This window comes from Helianthus annuus, chromosome 8 (genome assembly GCF_002127325.2).
Source record: "Helianthus annuus cultivar XRQ/B chromosome 8, HanXRQr2.0-SUNRISE, whole genome shotgun sequence".
NCBI lineage: Eukaryota > Viridiplantae > Streptophyta > Magnoliopsida > Asterales > Asteraceae > Helianthus > Helianthus annuus.
Window position 1 is genome coordinate 108,784,415 of NC_035440.2, and position 17,238 is coordinate 108,801,652.

Below are 17,238 nucleotides of genomic sequence, written 5' to 3' on the forward strand. Positions count from 1 at the left end.
GAGTTCGAGGTAGGAAATATGGTATTATTGAAGGTTTCACCCTGGAAGGGTGTGGCACACTTTGGAAAGCGTGGAAAGTTGAATCCGCGTTTCATCGGTCCATTCAAGATTTTGAAGAGGGTTGGTTTAGTAGCATACAAGTTGGACTTACCTGCTGAACTTAACGGTGTTCATGATACATTCCATGTATCAAATCTGAAAAAGAGTCCAACTCAGGAGACCGTTGTCATTCCTGCCGATGAAGTTCATATCGACGACACGCTCCACTTGGTTGCAGAACCCGTTGAGGTTACGGACTGGAAGATAAACAAAACCCGCAGGAGTAGTGTCAAGCTCGTCAAAGTTCGATGGAATGCCAGACATGGTCCAGAATTCACATGGGAACGTGAGGATCGTATGAAAGAAAAATACCCCCATTTATTTCCCAAGACCCCTGTCACGGCCCCCAACCCGGTTTGACCCGTTTCAGGAGCCGCGGGACAGAAAATCCCGTGGTATTTATTTTTACAGCGGAAGTCTTAATAGGATCGTTTTAAACTTGAAAAATGCCCGAATATTATTTATTTACATTTCAGGATAAATCTCGTAAATCTTATAATTTCATTATTTTACAAACATGTTGATTTAATTGAGCCACTATTTCAAGCTTGATGGTGCTCCGTAGCACGTGTACTGAAATCACAGTATGTCACCTGAAACATGTTGTAAAAATGTTTTGTCAGCGGGGAAATACTGAGTGAATCATTCATTTTGATAAAATGACACATAGTTATGAATTACAGCATAAGAGCGATCACTATGGCAGTATCTTAATTAATATCTGGCCTTGCCACCCGTGTGACGATGGTCATACCACTATTGGGTCCAGTCACCCAATTAGTGACGTTCTGTCACTGTTAGGTCTTAACAGCCTAACCCATGTTAGGGCTTATTGCCTAACGGTGAGAAATTAGTAATGTGCACAATACCCCACTAGCCAGCGGTTAAGATAACCATGACTTAATCCCTGTAATTATAACATTTTGAAAATACTTTGAGGTATCGTAAAACAGTTGATAAAAAGAGAATGACTCACATTGCGGATCTAACGGGCAAGGTATAAGCCTACTGATTAGCCTTGATTTAACCTATTTTAATAATAATGCACACACAATAGGTTAGTAACTTAATACAGCAGTTACGTCAATTCACGAGATTAAACCCTCACAATGATTAACAAGTGCAATACTTAATAATTCAATCGGATTTACAACGAATAACAGAGCATAGTCCGAATTCGAACAGCACTCAAATATTCGAGTCGCAATCACGACGAATAATCAAAGTAGAAGCTCAATTTGAGCAGCACTCGGACAATCGTTGGATAGTTATAATCGATCGGACGTTGAATCGTAATAGCGATCGAGTTATTACCCTGATTGCGGCAGCACTTCGTGATTCGTGTGTGTGTTTATTGTAGTGTTTCTGCCTTAATTCGACGCACACAGAGTATTTGGACGTCGTTTTAACTTCCCAGATCGAGTCCCAAGGTCGGCTATTTATAGCCAAAATTTGGCCTTGCTTACGGACCGTAAGCCTGATCCCTTACGGTCCGTAAGGGATACCTAAATGTCCTAGACTTGCCATGCACGGGAGTAGCTTGGATGAGTCAAGAATTTTAACCAATCAGAGGTTAACAACGTTTTTAATAGATAAACATCCAATTAGGGTTTACCCCCCTTGAGTTTTAGGGGTCCTGATCCTAATTCCGATTGTCCTGAAAATTTTAGGGCTAGTGCAGAATTAATTGGGTGTCTCAATTAGGGTTTTCGTAATGTCTAATTATTGTCTTAATTATTGATTTTAGTGACAGTTGTTACATCCTCCCCACCTTGAGAAAAATCTCGTCCTCGAGATTTACTGAAATAGATGAGGGTACCTTCGCTTCATTTCTGATTCCAGTTTTCAGATATATTCGGGTTCTTCCTTTGAGTCCCACTAATACTAGTTGTTTATGGTTAAGAAACTTAACTCTTCTATTTTCTATCTGTAGTGGTTTCTCTACGAATTTTAATTTTTCGTTTACCTCTACCTCTTGAAGAGGTACTAGCAGGGATTCGTCTTGCTAAATTTTTCTTGAGATTGGATACATGAAACACATCATGTAGTCCTGCTAACTCTTCTGGTAGTTGTAAACGATAAGCTACTGGTCCTATACGTTGAATTATAGGAATGGATCTACGTATCTTAGACTTAGCTTTCCTTTCTTACTAAATCTAATAACTCCTTTCCAAGGAGATACTTTCAATAGCCTTTTTGTCTCCAACTCGAACTCCAATGACTTTCGTTTTATTATTCGTATAATTCTTCTAACCGCCTTCAGCCTTTCCTTCGTGATATTAAATATCCCAGTCGTAGTCATCGAGGATTTCCTTTTTAATTTTTGTTGCTTAATTAGGGATCTTAAATTCTTTAGGACCTGTATGGATAGTGAACTTACTTCCATACATATGATGTTTCCTAATCTTAAGGGTAAACTTATGGCTTCAAATTTTAGGTTTACAAGTGGTATAGCTTTCTTCGTATTTTTTTTTACAATTATCTTGATGCATACACAATTACCTTATTGCGTTGCATTATTTATACATTCAAATTCTAGCTTTGAAGTATCACCGTATACTTTAAAACCTTCTGTTCCTTCTGGTAAGGCTAGAATTGGAACCTTATGCTGAAAGGCTTTTTCTGGTTTAGGTTCTCATTCAACCTTAATTGTTTTTGTGACAACTGGCACCAAACCGGTAACTTCCGTACACTTTAATTATTATTTAATAACTACAATTATGTGCTTAATTGTCAGCAATGTCTGAACACATGTTAAACAAGTGAATTCATGCACGTTGTATACTACAAAATATTGCTTTATGCATAAACGAGAGCGTTGCGTCAAAAAAAAATACTAAGCAAACTCACCGGTAAGACACAATGTGTCAACAGAACTGCAGAAAGCAGTCAGACATTAGAATGGAGGCCTAGGTGTAGGTCCTACGACAAGAATACATTAAAACCCAAGAATACATATAAGGGTTTAATTTATAGACATTGCGAAAGCAAAAATAAGCACTAAAAGCACCCGAAACACACTTTAAGAGCAGAACTAATTACGACAAAACTGCGAGACGAACGTTGATGGCCGCCCGGATAATATTTAATCCCACAAATATTCTGTTATGATTAAAATTTAATTTTAATCAGGTTCGTGTTGAAAAAATAAGTTAAAACGCTTAAAAACGTTATTTTTTTCATGTTTAAGCGCGTACCGTGTGTTCCTACGCGACACAGTGCTTACACTGCAAAACGCAGACAGCGCATAAAACCTAGGAATATGCTAGGAATATTCCAGGAATATACCAGGAATATGCTAGGAATATTCCAGGAATATGCCAGGAATATGCTAGGAATATTCCAGGAATATGCTAGGAATATTCCAGGAATATGCCAGGAATATGCTAGGAATATTCCAGGAATATGCCAGAAATATATTAGGAATATTCCAGGAATATGCCAGGAATATGCTAGGAATATTCCAGGAATATGCCAGGAATATGCTAGGAATATGCCATATGGAATGTCTATAAATACCTTGAGATGGCACATTAGACAATTCACCACTCAACACCATAAAACTACTCTCTCCTCTCCCTCAAAAACTTTCGGCCAAACACCCCTTGATCATCCATCATATTTTTCGATTTTGTTCTTCACATTCCAACATCATACAAGTGTCAAGTGTCACGCATAAGAAGGCTTGGTGCACTCGGAGCTCGAAGGACCTCTTTCTCTAGCTTTTATCCACCTCCTTTGCGCGTAGATTCTTCCCTAGCCTCGAGCTAGTGGTATGTTGCTTAAATCACATTTTTGAACTATTTTGAAGTGGTTAATATGATATGTAACGGTTAAAACTCGGAATCTTGCAATTTAATGCATTAAAAGTCTACTAAAAACATAAATAATGATGGTTAAAAGCTCATATGATGTGTAAATGTTGTAGTAATTGATTTGTGTGATTATTTGGACCCGATCTATGTTGTGGTAGCTCGGATCATCATTTAACCTGGGTTGGTCATGATCATGAATCATGACATAAGGTTGTTTTGAATGAAACAAGGGTTAAAGGGTGAAACTCTACCACACACGAATCATGAACTTGTGTAAAAGTATTTTTACTTGTGAAATAATGTTTAAAACTAGCCGATCTATGTATCTACAAGTGGTATTTTCAAAAGACCAAGCGTCAAAAGAAATCACATGTTCTAAACCGGATCTTACACAAACAAAAATGATTTTTGTGAACAAACAAGTGTGTGGACACTTGTGTAACAAAAGTTTTAACAAAGAAATAATTTTCGTAAAAACCGACTAGAAGTTGTAGAACTTCATATTCTTTAAAAATAAAGTTTTTAAGAAATTAAACTTATTTTTAAAGATAACAAGACTTACTAAATGTGCTAGTAAATTACTACACATTTTTGTAAATATTCGAGTTCATGAAATGGGGAAAATTAGTGATTGTTGTTGATGGTTATTTTTGATAATTGTTGTTGGTGATTATTGACGATTTAAAAGAAAATAAACACATGTTTTGAAAAAATGGGAAACCTTCATTTTTAGGGGAAACTCTGTCAAAATTTTTATAAATCTTGACACTTAGAAAAATATAAGTTTTTGAGAAACTTATTCCCTAAAAATGTAATTAAGATTATTACCAAGGTTTCCCTAATTTTTGGTGATAAGAAATGAGGATTTCTTCAAGAATAAAAATGGATATAAGTATGTATATTTTTGAGAGAAAAATATATATTATTTTATCACCAACTTCTGTGCTAAGTGTATATAGTATGTGTTATACGAGCTAGCGTATTAAGACGTAAAAATACACTAAATACTCATGAGGAGTATAAACATGAAAATACACATACAATATACAAGACACATAATTCGGGTGCAAAGTGCAAAACACAAAAGACTTATATTTATTCGTGAGAAAATAATATAAGTAAGACATTTAGTTAAAAATATAAAATATTTTTAACACAAGAAAATATACACAAAAGTGAGTGACTGAACTTGTGCGACGTAAGTCTAGTGACTAACGTTAAGAAAACGCGTATAGGTTACGACGTTAATTAAGCAAATCTGGTGAAGTTTACGACGCACAGGAACGCAAAGTTGTGAGTTCATGCTCCCCCTTTTCTTTAACTGTTTTTGTTTTACACTTCGGGGGTGAAATACATGTCACAAATTGAATATTGTTTGCATATGTTATGATGGGTACAAAAACATTCAAGTGAAACATTCCAGACCATGTCTCGAATAGGGTACCATAAGCACCATTAATCAACGTATACATTCAGACCGCGGAACAAAAGGTTAGATCTAATGGGTTTCAGGCAACCCCACTCTTGGCCTACTTCTACCAACGAGTGCTTCTGTGTCTCAGTCAAGTCGACAAAAATGCCTAGGTTTGGTGGCTTCCTATGTCGTGACATATGTTAGTGGCCTTGCAAACCACTAGCAAAACTCACACATTCAAACAGTCATAGTACCCAGTTATACATACGTTTTACGAGTTACATTCAAACAATCATTCTTTCTACCAGTTTTATACTATGTTTTCATTCAAGGATATTAAACATTCAAAAACAATCACTGCATGAATTCACACCAACATTATGTTGATGTTTTTCCAAAACTCACATGTATTTCAGGTAACTAAAGGTGGATGTGCGCGTGGTCCTACGCATGCTCGTGGACGTCGCTTTGTTTATCGTTAAATAAAGTTGTAACTTTTAAGACAATATGCTATCATGTGTTGTAAACACTTGACTTATGTTTTCGGTAATGTAACGTTTAAAGTTATTTTCGAGCATATAGTATGTTTACCTTTCGTATGCAATGAGAACCTTTCATGATCACACCTCGTGCTTCCGCCGCAGAAAGGGGTGTGACAGTTTTAGCTTAGTTAGGGATATATCTATCTAAGAATTATTCTTAATAAACTGCCTATAGTATCTGTCTAAATTTACGGAATTCCTAATTTCTCTTTAGGAATTGCGGACTCTTCCATTTAGTAATTTGCTGCTATCTTAGCAGGATCTAAGTGAATATCTTCAAGATTCACCATGTATCCTAGAAATTGTACTTCCTGTAACCAAAGTTGAGAATTTGGCATAAAGCTTTTCCTTTCTTAACAAAGTTAAGAGTGCATGTAGGTGCTAACTGATATAGTGTCTTAGCTATCAGTACAGTTCCTAGATTTAGATAAATTCTAAATTCTACTCCTCTTATTAGGTGATAGTCATGGTAGGTTTTGGGGAAAATGTCAGGATATTCCGATATAATCGGAATGTCTTTTTATTTTCTTATCTTTGGTATCAACAACTATCGATATCCTATATACTATTCCTGGTTTCCTTGAAGAAATTGCCAGCTTCATTACTGAGATAAATTTCAGCGACTTTTGTGGTTTATCCCCGGTTATTATTACTAATTCTCTTGCGGATGTATGGATTTCTATGGAACTTTTTATTATAGAGAATTCAAGCATAGTTGGCTATTAACCAATCTATTCCTAATATAACATCGCATCCGTTTAAATTAATTAGTAACAAGTTTTGCAGAAAATTTACGTCCCAAATTTTATCTTTGCTTTTCGCAAAATCTTATTTATTTTAACGGAATTCCCATCTGCCGTTTCAACTGTAAAAGTTTGCCTACGGTTGGTTAAGGGTAAATTAAGGACTTGGCAGAATGAAGTATTTATAAAACTTTGGTTTGCACCAGAGTCAAATAATACTTGCATAAATGTTTGTGAACTAAAACGTACCAACTATGATGTCAGGAATTAGTTCAGCTTCCTGAGTAGTTAATTGAAAAACTCTTGCGTTTTTCTTGGTAGTCCCTTCTGCAGGTTTCGTCTTTTCGTTTGCTGGGTTGCCTAATTTCGGGCAGTTTGTTCTGAAATGTCCGGGTTCTCCACAATTGTAGCAGATTATTGCCTTCTTTTTCCTGCAATCCTCTTCTAGATGTCCTGGAATTTTGCAGTAATTGCAGCATCCTTTGCATTTTCCAAAATGCTTCCCTTTGCAGGTATTGCAAAATGGAATAGTGGAAAATCGCCTGTTTTCTCTTTTCTTGAAATTGTTATTATTGCCCATATAAAATTCTTGGGAAATTTTCTGGGCTAAATCCTTCCTTCTATTTTCTTCCCGAGTGCGTACCAATCCGTCAGTTAGAGTGTTAGCTAATTCTACCGCATCGTCAATCGTGCGGGGTCTCGCAGCTTTGACAATGTCACGAATCTCACTAATCAAACCCCAGATATAGCGAGAGATAAGTACCGGTTCTGGCGAAGCCAGAGTAGGTACAATTCTGGCATACTCAAAGAATTTTGAAGTATACCCTCGACAATCTACATCCACCATTCGGTGACTTAAAAACTTATTTGCCATTTGCTCTTTCTCATATTCGGGACAGAATTTTCTTTCAATTATTTGCTTAAATTCTTCCCAACTCATGGCATAGGCTACGTCACTTCCTTTAGCTTGTAACACTGTATTCCACCATTCTAACGCTTCTTCCTTGAAAAGGTGCGAAGCGTACATAACCTTGTCTTCCTCAACACATTTACTTATTCTGATCACTGCCTCGGTTTTCTCTAACCAACGCAGTGCCGCAGTTGCTCATTCGTTGCCTGCGAACTCTACAGGTTTACAGGCAAGGAACTCCTTGTAAGTGCAACCAGGCGTTGCAGCTTTCCTTTTCTTAGGGAGCAGAGCTTGTCGTAATTCCTCATCATGATTAACATGATCATTGCCTCCGTTTACACTATTACTGAAGTTATCTTCAGTAATACGTTTGCTAGGAATGATTTGTGGTTCTATTGGATTTTTAATAGCAGCGAGATTGCTGGAATAGCGTTGGCTATCCCTTGAGCAATTATTGTTGGAATAGTGTTAGCTATTCCTTGAGCAACTATATTTTCTATATCCTGCCTAGTCATATATTGATCCCCAGGTTGTTGCTCAGATTGATTAACTTCATTAACTGGTTCATTATTCGCGTTTTCCATCTGATAATTAATTGTATGTATATATATATATATATATATATAATTGTATTAGTATCAAATAAATAACAAGTATACACAAAATTATTATATAGTTTTATATAGCCAAGACTATTGATTTCTCGATTCTCTTCTTAGATTAATAATATGCCCTAATATACATCATTATCTTACAAAATTTTATTTGTAGTTATTTTACAGACTGATTTTGACTATTATTATTACACAATCCCTGTTCCATAAATTCCTTATTCTTTGTTAGATGATATTCTAGTAATGGTGTTCCCTTTCATCGTAGGAGATCTGTTCCTCAATTTCTTGGATCCTATTCCCAATATTTCTTAGTCAAAGTGGCTGAGTCTAGCTATATTCTTATTGCTTATTGGTGGTTTTGGTTCTGGATCGTACTGAGGAAAAAGCTTGTAGGGATGGTTTTGTAACTGTATTTCACTAGTCAACCATTTGTCTATTTGCGAGTGGATTGAAGGATTTGGAATATCTGGTTCTAAGTTCTTTGGGAGTTGTGTTTCAAGAGAATGAATAAAAATATTTTCGCTAGTAGGTTCAATAGGGTTATAGCTTGTCATTATAAACTCTTCCTGAGATGGTAATTTTTCAATTTGCCTAGAATTTTCTCCAATTTCCATTTCCCTAGGCTTGGGTTTCTCGCAAGGTAAAGCATCGAATTCTATAGGTTCCTCTATGTCTGGTATATACCTATGAAAATCTTTGGAGACTTCTATTCTTACTGGATAGAGATTTAAATTCTGAAGGGCGTCAGACAAGTCACTCATACTGTTTAACAACATAGCACAATTACTAAATTAGAATTTATAACAAATTTTGATAGAAAACTTTGAAATATCATTTCATACTGTTTAACTACCAAAACAACTAAAATTTAAAATACCCTAGGTTTTATTTGTAAGTTTATTTACTTACTGAATAAGGCTTCTAAACTATGGATAATAAAGGTACTAAAACTTGGGTTAAAGATATGCATTAATGGCTATATTGGCTAGCATATAAAGATCTGTCCTATGCTGTATTCAATTAGTCAGATAATAAAACACATAATCATCAAATAACAATTAGAAATTCCTAAGTATTTCTCAATTACTTTAATAGGCTAAAATCAATAGTAAGCTTAAATCAGTGGCTTGATCAGTGGCTCTGATACCACCTTTTTCTGTCACGGCCCCCAACCCGGTTTGACCCGTTTCAGGAGCCGCGGGACAGAAAATCCCGTGGTATTTATTTTTACAGCGGAAGTCTTAACAGGATCGTTTTAAACTTGAAAAATGCCCGAATATTATTTATTTACATTTCAGGATAAATCCCGTAAATCTTATAATTTCATTATTTTACAAACATGTTGATTTAATTGAGCCACTATTTCAAGCTTGATGGTGCTCCGTAGCACGTGTACTGAAATCACAGTATGTCACCTGAAACATGTTGTAAAAATGTTTTGTCAGCGGGGAAATACTGAGTGAATCATTCATTTTGATAAAATGACACATAGTTATGAATTACAGCATAAGAGCGATTACTATGGCAGTATCTTAATTAATATCTGGCCTTGCCACCCGTGTGACGATGGTCATACCACTATTGGGTCCAGTCACCCAATTAGTGACGTTCTATCACTGTTAGGTCTTAACAGCCTAACCCATGTTAGGGCTTATTGCCTAACGGTGAGAAATTAGTAATGTGCACAATACCCCACTAGCCAGCGGTTAAGATAACCACGACTTAATCCCTGTAATTATCACATTTTGAAAATACTTTGAGGTATTGTAAAACAGTTGATAAAAAGAGAATGACTCACATTGCGGATTTAACGGGCAAGGTATAAGCCTACTGATTAGCCTTGATTTAACCTATTTTAATAATAATGCACACACAATAGGTTAGTAACTTAATACAGCAGTTACGTCAATTCACGAGATTAAACCCTCACAATGATTAACAAGTGCAATACTTAATAATTCAATCGGATTCACAACAAATAACAGAGCATAGTCCGAATTCGAACAACACTCAAATATTCGAGTCGCAATCACGACGAATAATCAAAGTAGAAGCTCAATTTGAGCAGCACTCGGACAATCGTTGGATAGTTATAATCGATCGGACGTTGAATCGTAATAGCGATCGAGTTATTACCCTGATTGCGGCAGCACTTCGTGATTCGTGTGTGTGTTTATTGTAGTGTTTCTGCCTTAATTCGACGCACACAGAGTATTTGGACGTCGTTTTAACTTCCCAGATCGAGTCCCAAGGTCGGCTATTTATAGCCAAAATTTGGCATTGCTTACGGACCGTAAGCCTGATCCCTTACGGTCCGTAAGGGATACCTAAATGTCCTAGACTTGCCATGCACGGGAGTAGCTTGGATGAGTCAAGAATTTTAACCAATCAGAGGTTAACAACGTTTTTAATAGATAAACATCCAATTAGGGTTTACCCCCCTTGAGTTTTAGGGGTCCTGATCCTAATTCGATTGTCCTGAAAATTTTAGGGCTAGTGTAGACTTAATTGGGTGTCTCAATTAGGGTTTTCGTAGTGTCTAATTATTGTCTTAATTATTGATTTTAGTGACAGTTGTTACAACCCCTGCGACTAGAAGCAGAACTTAAAATTTCGGGACGAAATTTTCTTAACGGGGGAAGAATGTGACAACCCTCACAAATCCAGGTATCCGTACAAATTAATTGATATTTAATTAGTGCTTAATTACTGTGCTTGATTACATTTATGATTAAACTGCTTTCTGATTTCTGATACCTTCATACTCATGCATCACATTTTATACCGTCACTCCATTTATTATACACAAACAATAGTGACAAACTTGATGCACAAAGCACAGTTAGCACAGTGAGCGGATAACCCAGTAAACATGCTGACAATGCCAGCACTAAACAGACATTGTTTTTGAGGCCAGAATGAGCCAGGAATAGATTACTACACTAGTAGGGAGTGTAGCGATGTGAGGACCATTAAACTGCATCACTAGGTGATAGTTATAGTGCCGGGAAGTGCCAAAAACATACTTTAAGTGCAAAATTCTGCACTAAATACAAAAAATTCAGCTTTTAACAAAGCTAGTAAAGTGCAAAAACCTGGCAAAATAGTCATAGACACTTTCCAAAGAGTTGGAAATTTAATGTGTCACTAAAAACAATATAAAAGACACTTTAAAGCTTTATTTAGCACTTTAACGAATCAACATCCAACCGAACAACCAGACTTTACCCGGAACATAAAAATATTGCCAAACACATTGTTTTTATTTTTCTGAGCTAGTTAGGGTCCCCGAATACCCTAACACCCTTTATATTAGATAACACACTAATACCCTAACAAAAATCCTAACTAAAACTAACTAGATAGTTACCATTCCATTACATCCCAACCCCATACCCCCCCCCCCACCTTCGATGGTTACAAGTGTGGGACACCCCCACACTTCTTTTGAATATTTAATTTGTTGATTGTTGGACATTAAGGAACACTTTACATATTGGATAAACATGAAGTTTGGTTTATAAATAAGTCTAAGAGATCTTCATCTTCTTTCATTCAACAACACACCAAACAACTCCTTTCTCTCCTTCCTCCTCCACCACTTACGGCCGCAACCACCACACCACCCTACAACCACCATCAACCTCCTTTCAAGCCATTTTCATACACTCAAAGGTGCAAGAGGTTCAACAAACAAGCATGGTGCACTCGGAAGTTCAAGAACTGCTCTAGTTTTCTTTTATCCACCACTTTTATGCCTTGTTTCTCCCCTAGCCTTGTGCTAGTAGTAAGTGCTCTAAAACATCATCTTGTTCTTGTATTTGGTGGTTAATAGATGATAGAATGATAAAAAGTTAAGAAACTCTAAAGAACATGAACAAGTCTTGAACATAAAGTGATAAAGGGTGGATAAAGAGAAGATATATGGGTAAATCATGTAAATCTTGTGTAGTTATGATTACTTGATGTTGTTTGTTTGTAGAAGTAGGATGGATCATCATCTAGACATGCTAGATCATGTTCAAGAACATGAACTAGTAAGATGTAAATGTTAGATATTTGAAGGATGGATGATGAAACCATCCATATATAAACCATGAACTTGAATAAATGTAATTTTTCTTGAAAAATAAGGTTACAAACTTGTAGATCTAAAGACCTACAAGTGGTTTTTCGAAAGAACCAAGTGAAAAATGCTAGTTTTGTTAAAACCCGGATCTTGTATGAACTAAAAGCATTTTTGGTACATAAACAAGTGTGTGAACACTTGTGCAACAAGTAAATTTAACAAAGAAATATTTTTGTAACACATGACTAGAAGTTGTTAAACTCCAAATTCTTTAAAAATAAAGTTTGTAAGAAACTAAACTTATTTTTAAAGATAACAAGATCTACTAAACATGTTAGTGATTTACTACATATTTTTTTATAAACCTTCAAGTTCATGAGTTTATAATTTAGGCTTATTTTGTCAAGATTAAAGATTGTATGTTGTTGATTGATGATTGTTGATTGATTTTTACAAAAAGAAAATGATATGCTAAAAGCATGGACACCTCTATTTACAGAGGAAACTCTGGCGAAATTTTTCTAGAAATATAACACTTGGAAATATTTTTCTAACAAGCGTTTATAAATATATTTTTAACTTGGTTTTCAAAATAAACTTCGCCATGATTTTTATTTCAAAAATTACCAGGTATCGGAGGTGGATTTTCGTAAATAAAACTTGATAAATATATATTTAGAATATATATTTTATAGTAAAACGCTTGTGTGATTATGTGATTATTTTGTGAACTAGATATATATTATTTTTAGGAGGGTTATTGGAGTTTATCACCCCCAACTATTAGCTATTGGCCGCTGCCACTCTCAACTATCACTTTGACGCCGTCACCCCCAACTTAACACTTAGTATGTTCTATCACCACGTCGTTAACTGATCACTAACTTTTGATCCTGTTACTATACTTTTGGGGGTGTCATAGAGATCTTAGGAAGGTTTTAGGGTTCTTTGGACACCCCCAAAAGTATACGAACATGATCAAAAGTTAGTGATCAGTTAACGATATGGTAACACAACACACTAAGTGTTAAGTTGGGGGTGGCGGGCGTCAAAGTGATAGTTGGGGGTGGAAGCGGCCAATAGCCAATAGTTTGGGGTGATAAAATCCAATAACCCTTTTTAGGATAAAAATAATATAACTTGAAAATATCATGGAATATTAACTCCAAAATAATACTAACGCTCTCACAAAAATAAATATCTGAGCTACATAAGTATTGTTATAGTACGAAAACACTAAAACGTAACCTATGTAAATTTTGGAAAATACTCTCGTACGTATATTTTAATAAAGTATTATTTTGGAAAGAGTATGAAGTAAAATATAATATTTTTGGGAAAAATATATATACTTTTTTTTTGGAATTAAAGTATTTTTGACAAGTGATTAAAATATATTTTCAAGTGAGACTTAAAAATATATTTTCGGAATTATAAAGCATACATGTATTATTACCCCCATCCTTGGGAAGAAAATACGAATATAAAATAATTAAGAAGTGTGAATACGAAATAGTTACCTAACTATTTCTCCAAAAACGTTAAACCTTAAGCCAAGGCACGACCGCCCGTCTAATAGGAATTAGTACGTGTAGGTCGTCACGCAGCAGGTTGAGTTGGGATCGACTATTTCACGAGACGCACTTCTGTGAGTTCATGTCCCCCTTTTCTCTTTAGTGTTTTTAGTTTTATACTTCGGGGGTGAAATACATGCGACAATTATTACAAACTTTTATTACATGGTATGGTTAGCGTAGGGAGGGTTTATACTACTAGATCATGTGAGGGGTGGGCAATAACACTTGAGGCCATTAATCCTCTTTGTTAGGACCGAGGGAAACAAGAATGATAGATCTATTTGGGTGTAGCGAGCCCACACCCGTGAGGCCGGCGAGGCCCATAGAGGTGACTGTGTCTTACAGCCGAAGCCCGGTAACAAATTTGCTAGGTTTGAGTTTCCCTTCACTTCTCACACATACCAGTGGCTTTGCAACCCATTGGTGATCTCTTTTTTTTCCTTATTGCTACATACCAGGGATTTTTATACATACTTTAAAGGTTTATTCATACTCACTTTTACATGAACTCGCTCAACTTTTTGTCGATTTTTCAAACTACATGTATTTCAGGAAATTAAGGGATCTGGCAAGGTATGCATTGTCGTCAAGCTGCATAGGAAAAATGATGTCATCCGAGTTTAGGAAATGTGATCTTTGTCTGGACGGGTCACAAGTCTTAAACTGTGTTTTATTCATGTCTTTTGGTTGTGTCGTATGAATAATATTTTTATTATGTCATGTTGTAATTCGTTGCATGTGTCGACTTTTTAAAGTTGTGTTAACTTTTTAAAACTTCTTGAATGGATGAACATCATGGTTTTATTTTCATATAGCATTGTTGTGATTATGCTAAGGTATTAAGAAGTCACACCAAATAAACCCACGCTTCCGCAAAGCCAGGGTGTGACAGCTTGGTATCAGAGCATAGATCATAGCGAACTAGGATCCTTTCTCGAGTCTAGACTATGATCACTAGGGCTCTCACGAAAATATTTTTACATTGCATACATTACGTCCAGATCCAGGACACAAACATTTTTACGAACAAAAAGTACGAGCACTTTTTCAAAATTTATGGTTCAGTCTTGGCAACTGGGGGAGTTCAGCCCTAGAGGCTGGGAATGTTCAGTCATGAAGACCGAGGGGCCAATCTTAGAGATTGGGAAGGTTTTGGTCTTAGAGGCTAGGGAATTAGTCTGAGAGGCTAGGAGGTTCAGTCTGAGAGGCTGGGAGGATAGTCTAGTAAGACAAGGATAATTGCTTGTTTGCTTTATGGTTACTTACGTGATTATTTTGATTATTTGTGCATATGTGTGGTTGTGTTACAGACATCATGCCATCATCCTCAGACACAGGATTTTCGGACACCTTAGATCCCATGGCGATCATATCAGATGATGAGATTCCGTCAGAGCAAGAGGTCTACACATCAGACACCACCAGCACTGACGACGATGACTTCCAGCCGTTCGCGCTACCTGACGTCGGAGTTGAGCCTGCTGATGGCCTTCCTGCCGGGGATTTACCACTTGCGGTGATCCCTGCTCCTATACCGCTTGCTACTATTCCAGTCGTAGACATGCCACTCGATGTTGTTTCTGACGACGACATCGATCTGTTTGAGGAGGACCCACCTGAGGCTGACCATAAGGGCGGGGCCCCTGTTGTTGCTGACGTCATTCTTCCCATCGCTGAGGCCCCTGCAGAGGAGCTTTCTGCTGATTCACCTGTCCCATATTCCTTTGAGTCTGTGGCATCTGCGTCCTTACACACTCAGGGAGTGCAGCATCACTCTTCAGACGCCGATCCTGACATGGCGTTATCAGCTGCACCTTGTCCCGCACACGACTTCGAGTTTAACCACGAGGTTGATGATGATTTTGATCCTGTCTTTCCCCTTGATTTCGATCCTGGCCAGGAGATCGAGTTCATTCACTTGGATCAGCCCCTAGAGGCACCCGTAGCTCCTATCAATCCTTTGTTTGACGACCCTGCTGACTTCGATATGGATCTTGTTAACCCGGAGCCTGTTGTGGCCCCAGAGCCTGTAGCTGCTCCTGACCCTACATTAGAGCATGACCATGTTCATGATGATGCACCAGCCATTGCTCCTCTTGTGGACGATATACCCATTGCTGATCATCCTGTTGTTGCTCCACCGTTGATGGATGATCCTGTTGTTGATGCGCCGTTACCTGCTCCCGTGCCGGTACTGTTTGACCGGGCACCTTTTGCTACTCATGTAGATCCACGTTACGCCGACACCCGTAACGGGTGGATCGATGACGATGACGATTACCCACCATTTGTGTTACCTGTTACACCTCCAGTAGCCCCCGTTTCAGCACCCGTGTCTGCACCCATTGATATCCCGTTGTTTCCCCCACACACCACAGATGCTCACCGCACTTATCTCCCTATTACGTTCCTTCAGGACATACCACCACCGTGTCCTGGAGAGGGTTCATCTAGGCAGCTGCCTGTTTCTGCTCCACCCATGTTGTCATCACCTTTTCCATTCACATCACAGTTTCCCCATGTTACACCACCTACTACACCATCTTTCACTCCATCCAGCGAGCCATTTTTATGGACTACGCCCCCTATCATGCCATTGTCTGATCCGTATCACCCATACCATGTTGGGTACTCTACGGAGGACATCCTTACATCTTTAATGATACAGCAGGAGGCATTGACGCGCCGTATTCAGGATTTGGAGAGAGCTCCACGTCCATCCTGTCATTGTCAGACCCCGTTTGCAGCATCACACCCTCCGCGTCCACTTTCCCCCGACTCAGACGCTCGCTTTTGGACTTCTGAGCAGCAGATAGCATATTTGCTGCGCGTCTGTCGTGCTTTAGAGGAGGATTGGTTACATATGTGTCGCCAGTATTACTCTCGTTTTCCTCCTCCTCCTCCGCCATCAGCATAGGCATTTTGATTCGACGCAGGTAGACTTTTGGTGAGAAGACCGCGATTGTGCCGACTATACAGCTTTTTGAAGACCGCATTTTGAGGTCATGACTTTTGATATTTTGTATTTTGGTTGTTTTTGTAGCTGATTAGATAGTTCGGACAAGGGCGATGTGGCCCTTAGTCACTGTTGATGTACGATACAGTTATGAACTTGTAAACATTACATTGTGGTCTTGGTTTTTATAGTGCAATCGCAGTATTCTCATTAAATGCATTGTTGGATTACTTGTCTTAAATTTATAACATGAGATGTTATGTGCTTGATGAATGTTATTACGTACGCACACTATTTATTTATTATGACCTGACCAACGTGAAACATCTTTTAGAAGATGCCACCAAGACGTGACCCGCGCATGCCCACTAATGAGGCAGAACTTCAAGGAATCATTGCTGCAGCTATCGCGCAATACGCTGCTTCTCATGCAGAAACGAGTGGAAATATCTCGCAAAACCACGGCAATAACAATCCACCTAATGGGTGCACTTACAAG